This window comes from Mesocricetus auratus, unplaced genomic scaffold (assembly GCF_017639785.1).
Source record: "Mesocricetus auratus isolate SY011 unplaced genomic scaffold, BCM_Maur_2.0 Super-Scaffold_15014, whole genome shotgun sequence".
In the NCBI taxonomy this organism is placed as follows: Eukaryota; Metazoa; Chordata; class Mammalia; order Rodentia; family Cricetidae; genus Mesocricetus; species Mesocricetus auratus.
The window spans coordinates 645125-661909 of NW_024429186.1; the positions used below are offsets into that span (position 1 = coordinate 645125).

General features: G+C 41.6%; 1 pseudogene; it reads left to right on the top strand.

Moving 5' to 3' along the window:
• The first annotated feature begins 670 nt into the window (after positions 1-670).
• Positions 671-1682, top strand: LOC101841129 (annotated as a pseudogene).
• The last annotated feature ends 15103 nt before the right edge of the window (positions 1683-16785 follow it).

Here is a 16785-nt window from a genome sequence, read left to right on the forward strand (position 1 = left end):
GACCTAGAGAGGGAGGGGAGGGGAGAGAGAGGAGGACAGAAAAGAGGGAAGTAAAGGAAAAGGGAGGAAGAAAGTAGGAGAAACAAAAGAAAAAAGAAGACAAATTTATTCATCCATTTATTTATTTTAGACATTCACCTCTACTGTCCTCTGTGTATAAAACAGGATATATCACTACAAACATCAAGCTCTAAATGGATCATCCATAGATCCCTGACTCTTCGGATACAGAGAAATCCTATGTCTGATTCATGCCAGAAGTAGTCTTGGTCATAGATTAGTTCTATTAACATGCAAAGCTATTATAGCCTAAATCCTGTCTCCTCCCATGAAAACAAAATGAGACAAAGTTGAGCATGTTCTTCCTAATTCTGATTAAATATCTATGCTCACTGTATAGCTTGCTATATAGTTAGAAATAATAATCAGAATCTTCTTGGGAATAATTTGGACATGATTCACAACCCTCTATTACCTGGCCAAAACTATTTTTAAAAATTGGAAAAAAATTGATAAAATCATCCTTTCTACTTCATTAGAATTTATATTTTTGCACATTTAAATTTAGATTAATTTGCACATTTTGTATTTGCCCTGGGCTCTCTGCTCCTCCCTGTTATAGACACAGCCGCATCTCTTCATGCAGTGCCAGCCTTGTTCCTGAGACACAATGGTGAAGGTCAGAGTGAATAGGTTTGGCCATGCCGGACGCCTGGTTACCAAGGCTGCCTTCACTTTTGGCAAAGTGGACATCATTGCCATCAATGACCCCCTCCATTGACCTCAACTACATGGTCTATATGTTCCAGTATGACTCTACCCATAGCAAGTCACAGTCAAAGGCACAGTCAAGGCTGAGAATGGGAAGCTTGTCATCAATGGGAACCCAACACCATCTTTCAGGAGTGAGATCCCGCCAACATCAAATGGGGTGATGCTGGCGCCAAGTATATTGTGGAGTCTACTGGCATCTTCACCACCATGGAGAAGACTGGGGCCCACTTGAAGGGTGGAGCCATCATCTCTGCCCCTTCTGCTGATACCCCCATATTTGTGATGGGTGGGAACCATGACAAGTATGACAATTCCCTCAAGATTGTCAGCAATGCATCCTGCACCACCAACTGCTTAGCCCCCCTGGCCAAGGTCATCCATGACAACTTTGGCATTGTGGAAGGGCTCATGACCACAGTCCATGCCATCCCTGCCACTCAGAAGACTGTGGATGGCCCCTCCGAGAGGCTGTGGCATGATGGCCGTGGGGCTGCCCAGAACATCATCCCTGCATCCAATGGCACTGCCAAGGCTGTGGGCAAGGTCATCCCAGAGCTGAATGGGAAGCTCATTGACATGGCCTTCTGTCTTCCTACCCCCAATGTGTCTGTCGTGGATCTGACATGTTGCCTGGAGAAAGCTGCCAAGTATGAAGACATCAAGAAGATGGTGAAGCAGGCATAGGAGGTCCTACTGAAGGGCATCCTGGGCTACATGGAGGACCAGGTTGTCTCATGCAGCTTTCAACAGCAACTCCCACTCTTCCACCTTTGATGCTGGGGCTGGCATTGCTCTAAATGACAACTTCGTAAAGCTCATTTCCTGGTATGACAATGAATTCGGCTACAGCAACAGGGTGGTGGACCTCATGGCCTACATGGCCTCCAAGGAGTAAGAAGCCCACCCTGGACCATCCACCCCTAGCAAGGACTTGAGCAAGAGAGAGGCCCTGGCTGCTGAGCAGTCCCTGTCCAACAACCCCACACTGATCATCTCCCTCACTGTTTCCATCCCAGACCCGAGGATAAAATAAGGAGGGGCATAGGGAACCCTGCTTTCTTGAATACCATCAATAAAGTTCACTGCACCCATCAAAAAAAATGTTTGATTTACAAATTGATTCTTCAAATACCAGTTGCCTCTCACTTGATATTTCCTAGATTCTGTTTCTTAGACTAAGCATTTTAGTATTTTAAGGCAAATTCTATGCTTTCGATTTTTAAAATAAGCACCACGCTGTACATTTGTCTTTGGGGCAAACTGTGAAAAGACCAGTTAGCAAACTTAAAGATGCTATTGCTCTGTCCTCCAGTGACACGAATTTCATCTAGAAAAATTATGTAGAACTCTGAGTCAAATTAGATGACTAGAATAATACCTGCATGTGCCTTCCTTTCTATTTCCTCCATTAACAAAAGATAAAGAAGCCATTTGAATTCCTTCCTACCTTCTTAGTCATTTCATAAGGCAGATCTTACATTTCTGTCTCTCTATTTTGGTAAAGGGAATGATGATGGTCTAATTAGTAATTTGAAAAGGAGAGCAGAATAGAAGAAACCCACATACTTCCAAAGAATGGGTTCTTGAAGGTGGTGGTGACTAAAGGTGACTTCAAGTGTTTGGTACAGGTGTGGGTGGCTCAAGAACAGGGGAGAGACAAGTGTAGGAAAATGATTCCGGTGAAATCATCATCACTTGTTACCAATCCCACCACCACACAGACACAAGTATATGTACATACATACTAACACGTATGCACACAAATGTATGCACACACATGTACACATACGTGCACGCACAGGCAAATGCACACATATATATGATTGATAGGTAGGCTGTCCCATCTTTCTTATGACAGCTTCCCAGAGCATCTTCTGAATTGAAAAAAAAAAGTATATGTCACTAACTTATCACCGAGTGCAGAAATGAAGTTTATCACTAAATGAGTTTTGAGAAATGTTTGCACACAGGACAGCACCATCCCAACTCAGATTCAGAACATTTCTGACACTTTAGAAGATGTTTTAGCCCCTCCCCCTGTCAATCAGTGCCCTCCTGTGGTGGTTAATCATATGACAACCTGTCAGGACCATAGCACCCATCTCTCTGGCCAAAGATTATTACGGATACTTCTATGAGGGTGCTTTTAGGTGGGAATTTCGCTTCTATCTGAGGACTTTCAGTAAAGCAGATTGCTCTCCTTTAATGTGAACTAAAGGCCAGACCAGATCAAAAGTGTGACTTCACAGAGATACAAATATTGTTAATACACTACCTTCTGCAAGGCTTGTCCTGTTTCTGACGACAACTGCCGTTGGACTTTGGCTACATCTTTCTTCCCATCAGATTTTTGACTTGCCAGACCTCCATTATAAGCAACTGTCTTAAGAAAAGCATGTGCCATAGGTTCTGTTTCTCTGAAGAACCTGCTATCCCTCCCATTCTACAACCTCTGGTTTATCTAACACACCATTATGTAAGACATGATCAAACTTCATTGCAAATGGCACAGCCATTTTCCATTTTCAGCAGAAAAATATGAGTGTCCTTGGTGCTTGGCATCCTTAGTAGAGCCAAGTAGTGTCACAGTTTTAAGAGCCATCCTCCAGCTCCAGGGTGGTGCTCAGTCAATAAAGCGTTTGTCATGCAAAAATGACTAACTGAGTTATTTAGGTCGCTAAATGTCAGGCATGCTACATCTGTCATCCCACTTATAAGGAGGCAGAAACAGGAGGATCCCTGGGGCTTTCTGGTAAGCAGTCTAGCCAGATCAGTAAATTCCATCCTGAGTGAGGTAACCCAATCACAAAAAGACAAACATGGTATGTACTCACTCATATATGGATTTTAGACATGGATCAGGATAGTGCCAGTCTGCACTTCCACTGATAGAGAGTCTGGGAAACAGGAAAGAACCTAAAAATATGCATAGTACCCAAGAGAAGAGGAATGAGACAAGATCCTCTGAACAGAGGGGGAACACAGCGAGGGGTGGGGGGGAAGTGGGAGCTGGGAAGAAGAGAAGGGGAGAAGAGGAAGAGAGAGGAGGTCATGGGGGAACAGGAAGGTTGAATGGGGGGAGTAGAATAGGGGGAAGAGGGAATCATAGGTTAGAAGACAGATCAGGCACCAGTGTGACCTCTAGTGATCTAAAGGGATGACATCAATTGGCAAGCTAAGCAATAGTGGAGAGACCACCTCGAATGACCATTCCTGATAATGAACTTGATGTCTATAACCATCCGGGAGCCTTCATCCAGTGACTGATGGAAACAGAGGCAAACACCCACAGTTAAGCACTGAACTGAACCCAAGGAACCCAGTGACAGAGAGAGAGGAGCGATGAGCAAATTGGCAAAGAATGGGCTTCTGGCAAAACCAGCAGAGACAGCTGATCTGAACAGGGGAGAGCTCTTGGACCCCAGACCGACAGCGGGAAGGGCAGCATGGGACCGATCTGGACCCCCCCAATGTGAGCGTCAGTGAGGAGGCCTGGGCAACCTATGGGGCCCTGGGCAGTGGATCAGTGTTTATCCCTGGAATACAAACAGACATTGTGTGCCCATAGCAAAAAGAGGGATGCTTTCTCAGCCTGGACTCTTAGGGGGAGTGCCTGGACCCTACCCTGAGTGAAATGACAGACTCTAGATATCCCCTATGTGGAAGGAATTGGCAATAGGGTGGGAGGCTGGTGCGGGAGGAGGGGAGGGAGAAGGAACTGGGATTGACATGTAAGACAAGCTATTTAAAATTAAAATAAAAATTTTTTTAAAAAGTAAATTCCAGGGTCAGTGAAAGACCCTGCCTCAAAAAATAAGGTGGATAGCAACTGAGGAAGATACCTGAAATCAACCACTGACTTCTGTGTGCACAGTTGCACACACACAGACACACAAACAGGTACACACACACAGACACACAGGCACACACACATACACACATATAAACATATACACACATACATGTATATACACACATGCACACACATACACACATACAGACACACATATACACACATACACATACACACACATACACTTGCACATACATATACACACACATAGGCAGACACACACACATACACACACATACACATGCACACATACACACACAGACTTATAGATAGGCAGACACACATATAGACACACACATACACACACATACACTCACACATACACAAACACACAGGAACACATATACACATACACACAGACACAGACAGACACACATACACATACAGACACACATACATACACATATATACATGGACACACAGACACATAGGCACACACACATACACAGATACATAGACAGGCAGACACACACACACACACACAAATCTCAAATCTAAAGGGTACATTCAACTAAGACATTGAGGTCTTTTTGTGTATTTTCTGATACTTATGTGGCTACCCTCCAAGATAAACCCCAAGTGATCCCAAGATACTGATTTTCACACCCCTATGTGGTTCCCTCCTAAATTGTAACTATTAGGACATCATAGAAAATTTCTGAGATTAAGTCATAAAAGTATTACTGTTGTCTCCCTAATCTCTCTTGGCTTGCTCATTTTGATGAAAACCAGCTGCCATGCTATGAAGACATTCCCAAAGCCCCATAGGGAGAGCTGAAGAATGCTGGCCTCCTGACATTAACCAATAATGGCTTGTGCAGGCATGTGAGTGAACAGTTTGGAAGTCAAATCCTCAAGTGCCAACTACCAGTTCAGAGTCTTCAGCCTCGGCCACCTTCTTGACTACAGCTTCAGTGGAAACCAGGATCAGTCAACTAAGCTGCTTTTGAGTCCTGAGCTATGAATAACATGAGATAATAAGTGCTTGTAGCTACAGTTATTCTGTGCAAGTTTTATGGTTCGATTGCTATGTAGTAGTAGACAATATAAAATTCATATATTCTCTTCTGGACATTGTGCAAATAAATCTTGTCAATGAGACTTGTTTTAGAATCGCTAAAGAAACACTTCTGAGTTTGTCTATGAAGCTGTTTCTAGGAAGATTTAACTGAGAAGGAAAGACCCACCTTGAGAATGTGCAGCACCATCCCATGGGGTAGGTGGGGCCCTAAATTAAATGAAGAGAGGGCAGGCTCAGCACCATCACATGTCTGTGTTGCCTGATGATGGACAATGTGACCAGCTGCCTCCCAACCAATGCGGTCTCCATCACAATAGACTGCACCCTGGAATCATCAGACGAAATAAACTTTTCATTCCTTAAGTTGTTTTTGTCGGGTATTTTTGTTAGGTAACAAGACTTACTAGCAGCTTTAGAGGTCACAGAATGAACTCCTGCCTCTTACTTTAGAGCTCACTTTGTTTCCACTTGAAAGGGAAGCTTCATAATTCACCCTCCTTAGGATTTAAAATATTATATGAAAAAGTGAAGGTACTGGAGCTTTGTGGAGGCCCATTAAGGGAAAGGTATTTACTTCCTTCTGGAATCTGAGCTTTACCTCATCTGAAATGGAGACAAGACGTTCTGATCTGCTCTGTATTCATTAGGATTTTTACTGCTGTGAAGGGACACCATGATCACAGTAACTCTTAGAAAGGAAAATGTTTAGTTTGGGAATGCTTAAAGTTCAGAGGTTTAGTCCGTCATCATCATGGCAGGAAGCATGGTGGTGTGCAGGCAGACACAGTGCTGGAGAGGGAGCTGAGAGTTCTACATCTGGATCAGCAGGTAACAGGAAGAGGGAGGCAACTGGGCCTTCTGAAATCCTAAAGCCTACCCTCAGTGACACACTTCAATCAGCAAGGCCACATCTACTCCAACAAGGCCATACTTCCCAATAGTGCCGCTCTCTATGAGCCTATGGGGGCCATTTTCATTCATACCACGACATGCTCCAAAACTTAGAATGTTACATACTATTACGTACTGCTAATGCAATCTCCTCACTTAAGAGTCAATGAAACTGCTACTCTGGAGAAGGGGAATGGGAAGATGGGACGGGATCTCCTGAGGGGATTGGGAACATGGGGCAAGGGGAGAGGAGAAGAAGCTGGGAGAAAGAGAGCGGAGAAGAGGAGGGGAAAGGAGGACATGGGGGAGCAGGAAGGTTGAGTCAGAGAACCACTATACGTATGAGAAGAGATCTGGCACTAGGGAGATTTTTCAGAGATCTAAAAGGATGACACTAACTGGCAAACTAACCAATAGTGGAGAGGCTACCTTAAATGCCCTTCCCCTTCACCGATAATGAGATTGATGACTACCTTATGTGCCACCCTAGAGCCTTTATCCAGTGGTTGATGGAAGCAGAGGCAGACACCCACAGCTAAACATTGAACTGAACTCCTGGAAACCAGTTGCAGAGAGGGAGCAGTGATGAGCAAAGGAGTCAAGACCTGGCTGGTGAAACTCACAGAGGCAGCTGACCTGAACAAGGGGGAGCTCATGGACCCCAGACTGGTGAGTGAGAGGCCAGGATGGGACTGATCCAGACCCCCTGAATGTGGGTATCAGTGAGGAGACCTGGACAATCTACAGGCCCTTGGATAGTAGACCAGTATTTAGCCCTGGCATAAAATGGACTTTGGGAACCCATTCCACATGGAGGGATGCTGTCTCAGCCTGGACACATGGAGTAGGGCCTAGGCCCTGCCCGGGATGATATGACAGACTTTGAAGATTCCCATGGAAGGCATGACCCACCCTGGGGAGTGGAGGAAGGATGGGGTGAGGGCTGGGGCTTAATGGGGGGCGGGGGAGGAGGGGACAGTGAGAAGGCTGGGATTGGCATGGATATGTCAAGTAAGCATGTTCCTAATTTAAATAAAAATTTTAAAAAAAGAGTCAATGCAACTGAGCCTGTCAATCTCCCATCTAGGAGACAATCCCACAGGAAGCATGGTTCACCTGAAAACAAGCTAATGAGATAGGACACGTCCTTAAAGAGACAATGTGCTTACATCTCCAAGGAGTTCCTCACCATGCAACTGCTTGTGAATCTTCACTGGCAAGCATGACTGATTTTTTCTGAGTTCTAACTCAAGAGTGTAACTTTCATTTTCTTCCTGTGCTCTTGATTTCTTCCTATTTTTGTTGTTGTTGTTTTGTTTTTGGCATGTAAAGAAGCAACATCTGTGGCCATGGCAACCAGGACAGTGTTAAAGTAAACCTGACAAGCAAGCATCTGCGCAATGTCTTTATCTTCGGATGTAGACATTAGACTTTGACCATTAAGTTATTAGCTGTAGGCTCTCCAAACATTTCCTATGGTGAGTTAAGGAAAATCCCTCCTGTTCCTAATGTACTGAGAACTCTTTCAGGACAAATACTCAATTTGGTTTAATTCCTTTACTGAATGTAATCATTGGATAGTATCCTGATTGTGTTTGGTGCTTTTGATTTGGGAACTTGCATTGATTTTTTGTTGTTGTTGTTTGTTTGTTTGTTTTGGACTCTATGCCTACCCACCTGTCTTGAAACTCCTCCATGGCAGAATTCCACTTTCCATTTCCAGTCACATTTGGAAAGAGGTACAATAAACATAAGCCAGGTTCAACACTCTTCTGGCTGATGGTTATCCTCTGACATGCAAGGTTCTTTTCACTCATTTCCAGAGAGCCTCTCTCCTTTTGAGGTCCAATTTTACTTCCATCTCTTCTATGGAGCTTCTTCTCTTACCTCCATAGGTCAATATTTTAGACATAAATGATCTTGTAACCCACTTTGTAATTGCATAAGGTCATACCACGAGGGCAGAAATTGACAGAGAATGGATAAGATTGATAAGACAAACAAACAAACAAACAAACAAACACCCAGCAGCCCCAAAGGAGAGGACTACAGAGACAGGGGAAAATAGTTGGTGCCACAGTGGACATTTTACTCAGCACAGTATAGGGGACAGCTTTCTACAATTGTGAGGAGATACAGTTGCATTATTTATAATCACAGAGGAGCCTCCTCCCACTCTTCCTGTCCAAGGGACAATTCTGGAACACTGTAATCATTATTCTTTTTTTCTTTCTGTTGAACTTCAAAGATAAAAAGAATCTTCTGTTCCTTCCAAAATCCTTTATAAAAATATGTACTTGAGAATAAGTTAAAATGCTACAATTATTTATTAAAAATACTCTGCAGCATCTTGCATAGGACTCTTTGCCAAGCATAAGCAAGATGTAAAATAAAATCTATTTGTTGGCCCTGGATTTCAGTTATTTACAGTGTTCCAAATATTTTTATACTTGTGTTGAATCCACGCTGTTGTAGCTGGCCTTCTGCTTCAAAGCCACACCCACTCTGTCTATCCAGGAAACGTGCTATTCAGATAAATACTAAAATTTTTGGTCCATAAATACATAAATATTAATTTAGCATTGTTTGATACAACCAATTCACTTTTTAATCATGAAATATAGCCCACAATTTGTCAAAAATCATGTTGCACATTTTCTGCTCATGCTTGTTGAAAAGATCCCCCTAAAACACAACAAACTAGTTTTCATTAAAACTTAAAGATAAAAAGCACCTTGGTCAAACAAGCTCTGAAAATTAAAGCAATATGCAAGCCTGATCGGGACAGCTTTGGCACTGCGGGGTTCCCTGTGCTGAAGCCAGTGCTCAGGAGGTGCCCTGCCACCTATGCTTTGGGACTTTTGCCTCAAAAACATCCTCCTGGACATAAAACTTCAAACAATTAAGTAGCTCCTTTCAAACTATGATTGTTGTAGTATATAGACATACTAGAGTGACTGCCTGGGAGAGCAGAACTTACTCAGTGTTGGATCAGAACTATTTCATCCCTCCAATCAGCGTCTTAAGTCACAGTGGTAAAACTTTGGTGATTTCCATGATCCAAGATGAAAAACAAAGAATAAAGTCGTATACTGTAAGTAAGAGTGGGGATTTTTCTCTCTTGTTATAGAACTCAGCAAATCCAAGTTCAGCTGGAATTTAGCAACACTGAACACCCAGAATCAAGTGTATAGCTTGAATAGAAAATGTGGGTTAGTTGCAACAGAGATTATAGGATAGGAAACATTATGAATTCCAATTTTATACTACTTGCAATCAAAATTTTTGTGAGTCTTAATTCTACCTTGAGAGATTCTGGAGCCATCCGCCTGAAGAAAAACAAACCTGTGTATCCCCTTTCCCTCAGTCTTCTGAGTATCTGAATTTTGGCATGTATTCCTAGTTTAGCCTTGTCAACATTAAGTAAATAATTTATCAGTCCTGGGGAAGATATGGTGGTAGAAGAATAAACACCATAATACAGTTTACAGTAAGGATGCTTTTAAAGCATACAGCTGTGTGTAGGGCTTTCTTCAGTGACATTCATAAATCATCCACAAAAACCAGTAAGGATAATACATAGCATTGGAGCCAATAGGGTATGTGGGAAAAAAACCCTACACAAGAGGATAGCCTTGCCACCTCTGGTCAGTCCCCCTTGTTTAGCACACTCTAGAATTACTCTCCACCAGACACAGAAGGATAACCTCAGCATGGTCTCTGTCTATATCCTCTTCTTTCTGAAGAGGATATTTTATCTGAGAGGATTCAGTTCTCATCATAGAAACTGGGAGAACAAATAGAGTTGAACACACTCATGAGAAACATCAAGTATACAGAGTAAGCATGAAAGTGTCTTGTGACACACAGGAGGAACCAGTGTTAAACACAGATGCAACTTAGTGGTCTGTGAGATATGTTAGATCTAACTTTTAAACAAAGATGGGGACACACAGTGCAAAAGACATAAACATCCTACTAAATGTTAATGAAACATAAGATACAAAGAAAATATCTCTGAGAAACTGGGTATTTGTGAGACTTTAGATTGTTCCTACCTATGTGTTACATTCATAGAATCCACAGCTTCCCAGTAAGTTAACAGGGAGCTGGAAGCCTGATTCTGCATTTCCTCCAAAACCCCAAAATCTATTGGCTCTGGTCCCTCCAATTTTTTTGAGTCCCTTGATCACCCTCAGTTCTGTCTTCATAATCATACAGAAAATAAGACATAGAAACATTATGTGAGAGGATTCTTTTAGTGTGGTCCTTCTATCTAACCCTACATTCTGTCTTAATCCACACTCTGTATTCATCTTGATCTCAATGTTTTATACTGGTTTGGGGCCCTTCAGAGATTTTAGTTTACTCTCTGCAATGTTCTGCTCTGTGGCTTCAGAGATAGCTCACCTGGCTGCACACTTGGAAGCTATATTTTCATCAACGGTCATTTCCCTGTTGCTCCTACACATCCCAAGTGTCAACTCTGCCCTGCTGCCCTTGCCGAGGCAGAAAAATGACTGGTGTGTGGGAGTTCCTGCAATTCCCAGATGCTGCTACTGAATGTCACACTGTCATAGTCGCTGCGAAGAGACACCTATGGCCACGGCAACTCTTGTAAACATTTAACTGTGGTTGCTTGATTACAGTTCAGAGGCTTAGCCCAGGAAGCAGGAAGCAAGGCAGCATGCAGGCAGATATGTACTACAGAAGGAACTGAGAGTTCTTACATTTCGATTTACAGGCAACAGAAAGCTGTCTGAGTGTGATACCGAGAGAAGCTTGAGCAAAGGAGACCTCAAAGCCCACCCCTCAAGTGACACACTTCCTCCAACAAGGCCACACCTACACCAACAAAGTCACACCTACTAATAGTGCCACTCCCTTGGCATATTTTTTCAAACCACTGTACTCACACACTTGGGACCTCTCACTCACTCAAGACCTAAGCCACAAAGTACTTCCCCACATATGAGCACAGGTGGGATTTTCCTGTCCTGACAGCCTGCTCCCAAATAACCAGCAGCCACTTCCCAAATTATCACACAGAGACTGAATATTAATTACAAGTGCTCAGATGATAGCTCAGACTTATTACTAACTAGCTCTTAAACTTAAATTAGCTCATGTGCAGTCCAACTGGCAATATATCAGGATTTAAAAAATAATTTAGCAACAACTGATCTATGAAAACAAGAAAGTGTTTCCTGCATGAGTTATGTTCTTTACCTAGTCAATGTTTCTTTTGTCCACAGTGCTGAAACCTGATCCACAGGGTGTTGTAAGGATCTCACTTTTTAGGCAGAAAATGGAAATTCATAAACAATAGTAAACTATAGAGTTGGAGTACATAGTCCTTAACTGAAATCAAATGAGCATCATGTCTTTCCTCCCACACCTCTTTCTTTTTCCCCTTCTTCTTTTCTCTCTGTAAAAGGAGTATCACTGCATAGTTCAGGCTACCCTGTAAGCTTTCCTTTTAGCTTTTCAACCAAAACTATGCATCGAATAAGGCTTTCTTTGACAAGGAGCTTGACCCAAAACTCTTATTATCCGCTCTTCTATCTAGCTATAATATGGATTTCAGACATAATTTATTTTTATGATTTCTTATTACAACCAATTTATATTTTTAGAAGTCTAACCATGTTCCTCTTTGCTTGTGCTGACTATGTTACGACTGAATCATCTTCAAAAACAAGGCTTATCCCTTTAGCTTCCATAAAATTCTATCATTAAGCATTTATCCCTAGGACCCAAACTATCTCCTCAATATCTTTTGTGGGGAGGGGTGAACTTAAGTGAACACTCGGTTCTCTTGATCATTCTTAGATTATCACTGCAGATTCACTCATCAGATTTTTCTAGAAAGACATCCGTTTAAGATAATGATACAGTGGGAAAGGAAAAACAAGGCTCTAAGAAGAAAAGGTTCAGGCTTCTCCCTGGGCCCTGAAGGTAGGACAGAAACAGAATTGCTAAGCTTTCTGGGGAACTGCCAAAAATGAAATGTCCTCTGTGGGTAGTGGGGATGAGGCAAGGCCCTGATCTTGTGATCTTTCCATGTATCTAGCTGGCCCTTTCCCAGGTCTTAATCTGGCCACTGCTCATACTGCACTTGATGACAAGACATAATAGACTAAGACATTCTTGGACCAGGAGCTTGGCTCAATATTCATTTTTCCTGAATTACCCAGAGCTTCGTACATGGGATATGAATAGTAAAAGATTTTCAACTTGATTACTGCACAAATGAATTATAAATCACTTCCAAGCTTCTAAAACTTAGCATTCAACTTATGCATGTACTAATATCTTCAGTAGTCTCTGTCCTATTAGAATCATGTGTTAAATGCTTTTTCAAAATATGCTGGGACTCAGCAGAACAAGGTAACTCTGGGTAAAAGACCAACAGCTTTGTAGGTAAGTGTAAATGTCAATCAGGAATAAAATCTGTCTGCAGACACAAAATTTTAATCTCTTACTAAGAATAGAGTAGAAATGAAGTAAAGAAAGGGGAAATGGAAAGGACTCTCGAACAGCTTTGAATTTAAGACTTCATCTGGGACTGTATTTTCATTTGTTTTCTTTTTTCAAAATTAAAACTAAAATACAAACTCCATGAATAAATATCACTGTCTTAACAATAGCTTTAAAATAATAATTTTTAAAATGTCTTACAGTGGAACACAGACCTTCAGAAAGATATTAATGTAAAATAAGTCAGAATTTGAAACTTGATAAACTATCACAATTTGTTTTAATTTATACAATGATGCATATTCTGAATTTAAATGGGATCTTTCTGTATTTTTTTAAAAGAAAGTCTCATTCTATCACATAAAGCTATCCAGTACCTCCCTCTTATACTAACCTGTTAATTCAAGCAATGCTTTATAATGAAAGTCGATATTGGATACTTGAAAGTAAAAAGCACAAAGTGCTCCACATGCACTTTTGTTACAAGTGAAATAAACACTTAACAACAGTTCTTTGCCTCAAAGTTTCATTATATACAAAGAACATTGTGTTCCAGAATAATTTATGTAACTATAAATTATATAATGTAATATAATTTATATATAAATTGAAACTTCCAGAATGATCAAATAGATGCCTGTGTTATTGACAGTGAATCCTGGACTTAGCCCTCAGTGTATGCCTATGAGGTGACTCAGTGGAAGTTCTTTGATAGCTTATGCTAAGGGAATGATTAAGTGATTAAGTCTGGTGGTTTGGGATGGGAATGGGGAATCTTGTTACTCAGACGGAAAGACCAGCAATGTGATTAGAGAGTTGTGGCTTTGAGCTTGAAGAGAGTTTCTGTGGAAGAGGGACTGAACTTTGAGCTCAACCAGACAGATAGTAATTCAGCCAATCAAACGTATGTGATGGAAGGCTACTCTACATGTCTGCACATAAGGACTTTAACTTACTCCTCTGGTTAGCGATAACCACTGCCACACACCGTTGTGCTGTAAGGGAATGTCCTGTCCTGAGGGGTGAGGACTCCTAACAAACCCTGCCCTATGCATCTTTCCCTTCGGCTGACATTAATGTGTGTCTTGTTACTATAATAAAACCACAATCATAAATATAGTGCCCTCCTGAGTTATCCTAGCACCCCTGAGTTTACAGTCAGTTGATCAGAAGTTGGGGTGCCTGGGTTCTAATGAACTGTAGCTCATTTCTGAAATGAGAATGGTGCATACAGAGGGATGTATCATTAGTTGATGGAGTTCAACCTAATTTACCAGAATTTATTGTATTCCCCTTGCCCCATCCCCACCCATGGAAATGTTGACGAAAGAAACAGCTTTCACCTCCAAGGCATGAAAGAGAAGGTTTATCCTAGAGCCAGATATGAGTGCCTATGGCTTGGAAACACAGACCCAGGTTTCCCCATGTTCATACAATCACACATTTCAAACACGTGAGTGATTATATCAGGCAAACAGGTTACAGCAAAACAGGACAACCTCAGTCACAGGCCTTACAAGCATCTGACAGTATTCCTAGGCCTTTGGTTGGTAGAAACTAGGGTTCTGTTCATAGATTGCAAAGAATTTCTCTAATTGACCACGAAAGACGTTAGGTCTTGTACAGAGGAAGGCAATAAATGCTTTGAATGGGGCTAAAGATAACCCAAGATAATTGGCTATGGACTGTCAACATTCAAACTTCTCCCCATCATTGGAGATCTTTTAGTCAGCCAACCAGCCTTTGGAGACACAGCCTCTTTCCAAGAACTATCTATTGATGATATTCTTGTAACTTTTCCTAACCTTTTTTTCCCCATTTCACAGCCTCTGCTATGACTATTAATGATTTTACTGCCATGTTAAGAACACAAAATAATACTTTAAAAAAATAAACAAAGGCCAGTACTTTTCTACCATTGTTCTTCCTGTCATCTTCCCAGGAAGCTATCTGGTGCTGTGATCAGGATTTGTGTCTGCTGCCTGTGTTCTAAGTACCACCCTAACTCTACTTAGCAGTTCCGTTAATCTCCTAGACTTCTGGGGGAAGTTACCTTCCTCAAGGTGACTACTAGTATAAACTGATTTACAGCAATTATTAGCATAGCTTAGCTCTCTTTTATTGTATTTGCTCTGTTTTGAGGATATTTTTGGATATATAAGTTGCTGACTGATAAAAATATTTTTTCTTATATTTTCTATTTGTGGTAGTTTGAATGACAATGCACCCATAGGCTGATATTTGAACAAGTGGCCCCCGGTGGGTAGTGCTGTTTGCTGAGGTTTGAGGCTCTGTGTGGTTATCACCTCGCCCAACTTCCAGTCTGCTCTCTTTTGCTCTAGCTTATAGTTGAAGGTGTGAGCTCTCAGTTTTCTGCTCCTGCAGTCATAACCCTAACCCTAGCCCAAATAAACATTTGTAAACTTCCTTTTCTTTCTTTTTTTATTAATTAATTTTTTACACTATAATCCCAGTTCCCCCTCCTTCCTTCCTTCCCACTCCCTACACTCCCCTCCCCTCCCCTCCCATTTGCTCCATGAAGAGGGTAAGGACTCCCTTGGGAAGTCTACTGAGTCGTCTGTCCCATCATCTTAAACTTCCTTCTCTAAGTTGTGTTGGCCATGGTGCTTTATCACAGCAACAGAAAAGTAGCTGTTTTTAAGAGATTGTCTTTGTAGTCATAATACAGAGTGACAAGCAAGTTAGTAAGCAGTCTACTGACGCTCTAGCCTCCATCTCTTTCTTCTCTGTGCTAGAATGCTCAGGCACTGCTCGGGTAAACTTACTTGTTATAATGGTCTCTGAGACTCACATTATATCATGCGTGGATCTTCAGTGTGAGAAGCTGCTTTGCACTGATTGAAAAGGTGCCAGATCACATATGCCTCTAGCTATGCAAGAGTTTTCTTATCAAGGGATTTGGTGTTCTCTAAAAAAGACTTTAACTTCAGGAAAAGAGATAACATGGCATTTGCCCCAACATTATCAAGGAAGCTTATGCTTCTGACTTTACTTTTTTGAAATGAAATTTCAAATGAGGCGATAAGTTCAGACATTGTAAAGGTCTTTGATACGGGAATCAAGGAACCATTCATCAGAAATGTTAGCACAAACGTAATTCCCTACGCTCCTTGCCAAAAATGATAACCTATCAGATTCACGTAAATGAACTGAAATGTTCTCTTGCCCAATTCTGATGCTGCTTTCGTGCCTGGTAACATCGGTTACAAGAGTTTAAAAAATAAGGAACTGAGAAGAAGAGTCATAGCCATTTCACAGGAGCAATTTACCACTGCACGCTTCGTTTCTTAGGAGACAACTGGCATGTAGTGCTGAGAAGCAGACCATCATGAAGGTAATTTACAGACCACTGTCTCAGAGAGGGACAATGTGGAAGACTGACTAATGTAAGAACCATCTGCCTCCTGAATTTCCCATTACCCAGCTAGCTTTGCTATTCTCCTTACTTGTTCTTAGTCAGGGAGTGAATTCAAAGGAAAAGGCAAGTGCTCTCGTAACTTTTTGTGAGTCTGGATTTCTCTTTAAGCAGCAGGAACTGTACACACACACACACACACACACACACACACACACACACACACACACTCACCAGAACTCTGGAGAGGGATGATTGAAATGCACAATATTAGGGCACATTTATCTCCTCCTACTGCAAGTAATTTCAGCTTAAGTAAACTTAAGTCTGTGTTTAGTGGTGCATTCAAGACTACATTCCTAAAGTATTTGTCCTGTTTCCTCACTGAAA